Here is a 6000-nt window from a genome sequence, read left to right as displayed (position 1 = left end):
ATTATAAAACCATTTTACACAAACAACAAGTGTGTGGTTAAAATTGGCATAAAACCCACATATTTCTTTCCACAGGGCCGGGGGGTGAGACAGTGATGCACCTTAAGCCCCACCTTCTTCAACATACTGAATATGGCAACAAATTAGCGAGGGAACTAGAACAGTCTGCAGCACCCGGCTTCTACCTACTAGAATCTGAAGTCAAATGTATACTGTTTGCTGAGGATCTGGTGCTTCTGTCCACAACCAAGGAGGACCTACAGCAGCACCTAGATCTTCTGTCAGACAAATTGGTGAGGGCACTAGAACAGTCTGCAGCACCTGGCTTCACCCTACTAGAATCTGAAGTCAAATGTCTACTGTTTGCTGATGATCTGTTGCTTCTATCTCCAAACATGGAGGGCCTTCAGCAGCACCTAGATGTTCTGTCAGATTTTCTGTCAGACCTGGGCCCTGACAGTAAATCTCAGTAAGATAAAAATAATGGTGTTCCAAAAAAGGTCCAGTTGTCAGGACCACGAATACAAATTCCATCTAGACACTGTTGCCCTAGTTTATAGTCCCGTACCCCTTCAAACATTCAACCTCCAGCTGCGTACCCCCTCTAGCACCAGGGTCAGCTCACTCTCAAATCTTGTTTTTTTGCCATCATTGTAAGCCTGCCACACACACACTATACGATACATTTATTAAACATAAGAATGAGTGTGGGTTTTTGTCACAACCCGGCTTGTGGGAAGTAACAAAGAGCTCCTATAGGACCAGGGCACAAATCATAATATAATAATAATCAAAACATTTGCTCTTCATCTAACCATCTTACATATGAAACCTTATTTGTTCATTGAAAATTGTGAATAACTCACCACAGGTTAATAAGAAGGGTGTACTTGTAAGGATGCACATAATTCTGCAAGGTTGGGTTGTATTGGAGAGAGTCTCAGTCCTAAATCATTTCCACACACAGTCTGTGCCTGTATTTAGTTTTCATGCTCGTGAGGGCCGAGAATCCACTCTCTCATAGGTACGTGGTTGGAAAGGGCATCCGTCTTCTAACAGCGCGATTTGCCAAGGCAGGATACTCTGAGCACAGCCCAATCCAGAAATCTGTCAATAGCTTCTGATTAAATTCAATGTTGACAGAACCGCTTGTTGCAATTTCGATGAGGCTCTCTTGCTCAGATATTGGTAAGTGGACTGAAGGCAAGGCATGAAAAGGATAACGAATCCAGTTGTTTGTGTTAATCATAGCCTCAATTTTGTCCCTCACATTGAATATGGTTGCGGAGAATTCCTTTAAGCCAGAAGACTCCTGAACACCTAATCAAATGGCTACCGAGACTATTTGCATTGCACCCCCCCACTCTTTTACACTGCTGCTACTCTCTGTTGTTATCATCTATGCATAGTCACATTAATAACTCTACCTCCATGTACATATTACCTCAACTAACCGGTGCTCCTGCACATTGATCCTGTACCGCTACCCCCCTGTATATACTCTCGCCATTGTTATTTTACTGCTGCTCTTTAACTACTTGTTACTTTTATTTCATATTCTTATCCATATATTTTTAACTGCATTGTTGGTTAGGGGCTTGTAAGTAAGCATTTCACTGTAAGGTCTACACCTGTTGTAGTCGGCGCATGTGGCTAAATACAATTTGATTTGATTTGATTTAATCATACATTTAGATCATTCAGGTGAGAAAACATCAAAACGTTACAGTGCCTTGCAAAAGTATTCATCCCCCTTGGTGTTTTTCCTATTTTGCTGCATTACAACCTGTAATTTAAATTGATTTTTATTTGGATTTCATGTAAAGGATATACACAAAATAGTCCACATTTGTGAAGTGAAATTTAAAAAAAATACTTGTTTCAAAAAAATAAAACATAATTACAAACAGAAAAGTGATGCGTGCATATGGATTCACCCCCTTTGCTATGAATCCCCTAAATAAGATCTGGTGCAACCAATTACCTTCAGAAGTCACATAACTAGTTAAACAAAGTCCACCTGTGTGCAATCTAAGTGTCACATGATCTGTCACATGATCTCAGTATATATACACCTGTTCTGAAAGGCCCCAGAGTCTGCAACACCACTAAGCAATGGGCACCACCAAGGAAGTGGCACCATGAACCAGGCAAGGAGGGCATTAATCAGAGAGGCAACAAAGAGAACAAAGATAACCCTGAAGGAGCTGCAAATCTCCACAGCGGAGATTGGAGTATCTGTCCATAGGACCACTTTAAGCCGTACATTCCACAGAGCTGGGCTTTACGAAAGAGTGGCCAGAATAAAAGCCATTGCTTAAAACCTGTTAGGGGTGCAGCCCGACACCGGTACACTTATGACAACATCCAGCTCAAGTGCAGGGCGCGAAATTCAAAAGATACATTTTTTTAAATATTTAACTTTCACACATTAACAAGTCCAATACATCATATGAAAGGTACTCATCTTGTCAATCAAGCCAACATGTCCGATTTTTTAAATGTTTTACAGGGAAGACAAAATATGTAAATCTATTAGCTAACCACGTTAGCAAAAGACACCACTTTTCTTACTCCATCAGTTTCTTACTCCATCAGGTGCTATCACAAATTCGACCAAATAAAGATAGAAATAGCCACTAACCAAGAAACAAATTCATCAGATGACAGTCTGATAACATATTTATTGTATAGCATATGTTTTGTTAGAAAAATTTCCATATTTCAGGTATAAACCCTAGTTTACATTTCAGCTACAATCAGAAATTGCACCGAAAGCAGCCATAATATTTACAGACACCAACGTCAAATAGCTAATTACTCATCATAAAACATTTCTGAAAAATACATAGTGTGCAGCAATTGAAAGACAGGCATCTTGTGATTCCAAACAATATTTCCGATTTATTAAATGTTTTACAGCGAAAACAAAATGTAGCGCTATATTTACGTATCCACAATAGCCAGATACACTTGGGCGCCCACGACCAATTCACATGCACTACAGATATATGAAATAACATCATAAATTGGTTCTTACTTTTGCTGATCTTTCATCAGAATGTTGAACAAGGTGTCCTCTGTCCAGATGAGTCGTTGTTTGGATTCAGAATGGCAAATTTCCCTCTTCACTTAGCATTGGCACTAGCCGAGTGGCACAAATCTCTCCGACGTAAACACAGTCAGAGGACGGAACACGGCAAAACTCCCGAAAAAAATTCAATAATATGATTAAACTATATTGAAAAAACATACATTACGATGATATGTTCACATGTATCAAAAAAATTCCGAGCCGGTGATAGTTGTCGTCTATTACGGCAGCAAAACAGAAGGCAATGGCACTTCCTTGTCGCACGTTTCAGAGTACCGGAAGTGGACGGTCACGTCAAAGAAATAGCTTTTATTCGACCCCAGACCAAGATGAACACAAAATTTGTTCTCTCACATCCTCTTGACACCAAGAGGAAGGCGTATGGAGTGTAAGTAGACTCCTAAGTGTCATGACCATATATAGGCATCAAGTTGAACAGAACACATATTTCTGGCATTTCACTTCCTGGTCAGGGAAAGTTCTGTCAAATGAATTCTGTTTCACTCAGAGAAATAATTCCAACGGTTTTAGAAACTAGAGAGTGTTTTCTATCCGATATTAATAATAATATCCATATTGTACGAGCAAGAATTGAGTAGGAGGCCGTTTGAAATGGGCATGATTTCACTGGCTACTCAACACTTTCCCTTGCAGCCATAAGAAGTTTTAAAGAAAAAAATAAGCAAGCACATTTGATGTTCACCAAAAGGTATGTGGGAGACTCCCCAAACATATGGAAGAAGATACTCTGGTCAGATTAGACTAAAATTTAGCTTTTTGGCCATCAAGGAAAACGCTTTGTCTGGCACAAACTCAACACCTCTCATCACCCCGAGAATACAGTCCCCACAGTGAAGCATGGTGGTTGCAGCATCATGTGGTGGGGATGTTTTACATTGGCAGGGACTGGGAAACTGGTCAGAATTGAAGGAATGATGGATGGCCCTAAATACAGGAAAATTCTGTTTCAGTATTCCAGAGATTTGAGACTGGGACGGAGGTTCACCTTCCAGCAGGACAATTACCCTAAGCATACTGCTAAAGCAACACTTGAGTGGTTTAAAGGGAAACATCTGAATGTATTGAAATGGCCTAGTCAAAGCCCAGACCTCAATACATCTGTGCTATGACTTAAAGATTGCTGTGCACCAGCGGAACCCATCCAACTTGAAGGAGCTGTAGCAGTTTTTCCTTGTAGAATGGGCAAAAATCCCAGTGGCAAGATGTGCCAAGCTTATAGAGACATACCCCAAGAGACTTGCAGCTGGAATTTCTACAAAAAGTGTCTCTACAAAGTATTAACTTTTGGGGATGAATAGTTATGCACGCTCAAGTTTTCAGTTTTTTTTGTCTTATTTCTTGTTTGTTTCACAAGAAAAAATATTTTGCATCTTCAAAGTGGTAGACACATTGTGTAAATGAAATGATACTAACCCCCCAAAAATGTATTTTAATTCCAGGTTGTAAGGAAACAAAATAGGTAAAATTCCAAGGGGGGTGAATACTTTCACAAGTCACTGTACATGGTCGCGTCCCATATCATTGCATAGTGCAGAAAATACATCAGAGTTCAGGGGCCATCCTTTAACAATGTTAACCATTTTCTTGTGTCCAAAACGTCTTTCAAGCTCTCAGGCATTCCCTTGGCAGCAAGAGCCTCTCGCTGGATGCTGCAGTTTACCCAAGTGGTATCGGGGGCAATTGCTTGCACGCACGCGCGTTACCACTCCACTATATCTCGCTGTCATTTCTTTTGCGCCATCAGTACAGATACCAACATGAGCGGCAGCTACGTTTCGCTACATATGGACCGTTAGTGGAATTCCAGCAAGAGTAACGGTTAATGTGATTGGATGTTAATTATTTGAGTAGGCTACCTGTATTTGACATTGTGTTGTTATTTCGCTGAACACTAGTTTTTTTTTCAATGTGAATCACATTTTTATTTTGCGTACCCCTGACGGCATTGCGAGGAATACCTGCCCTAAAGCACACAAACAAAAAACAATACATACCTTGGCCTAAACATTAGTGCTACAGGTAACTTTCATAAAGCTGTGAATGATCTGAGAGAGAGACAAGGCAAGAAGGGCATTCTATGCCATCACAAGGAACATAAAATGTGACATACCAATTAGGATCAGGCTAAAAAAGACTTGAATCAGTTATAGAAACAATTGCCCTTTGTGGTTGTGAAGTCTGGTGTCCGCTCACCAACCAAGAATTCTCAAAATGGGACACCACCAAATTGAGACTCTGCATGCAGAATTCTGCTAAAATATTGTCTGTGTACCATGTAAAACACCAAATAATGCACGCAGAGCAGAATTATGCCGATACCCGCTAATTAGCAAAATCCAGAAAAGAGACGTTGAATTCTACAACCGCCTAAAAGGAAGCGATTCCCAAACTTTCCATAACAAAGCCACCACCTACAGAGAAATTATCCTGGAGAAGAGCCCCCTAAGCTCTGTTCACAAATGCAAACAGACCTCACAGAGCCCCAGGACAGCAACACAATTAGACCCAACCAAATCAGGAGAAAACAAAAAGATAATTACTTGATACATTGGAAAGAATTTACAAAAAATAGCAAACTACAATGCTATTTGGCCCTAACAGAGAGTACACAGTGGCAGAATAGCTGACCACAGTGACTGACCCAAATTAAGGACATCTTTTACTATGTCCAGACTATAGAGAAAGGCCGCTGAAGGCAGCCATGGCTCTCAAGAGAATACAGTCTATTTGCATACTGCCTACAAAATGAGGTGGAAACTGAGCTGCACTTCCTAACTTCCTGCCAAATGTATGACCATATTAGAGACCTCCATATCCCTCCTCCATATTTCCCTCAGATTACACAGACCCACAAAGAATTCGAAAACAAATTCAATTTTGATAAA

The sequence above is a fragment of the Salvelinus fontinalis genome, chromosome 5, assembly GCF_029448725.1.
Source record: "Salvelinus fontinalis isolate EN_2023a chromosome 5, ASM2944872v1, whole genome shotgun sequence".
NCBI classification, from domain to species: domain Eukaryota; kingdom Metazoa; phylum Chordata; class Actinopteri; order Salmoniformes; family Salmonidae; genus Salvelinus; species Salvelinus fontinalis.
Note: the sequence above shows the minus strand (reverse complement) of the source record.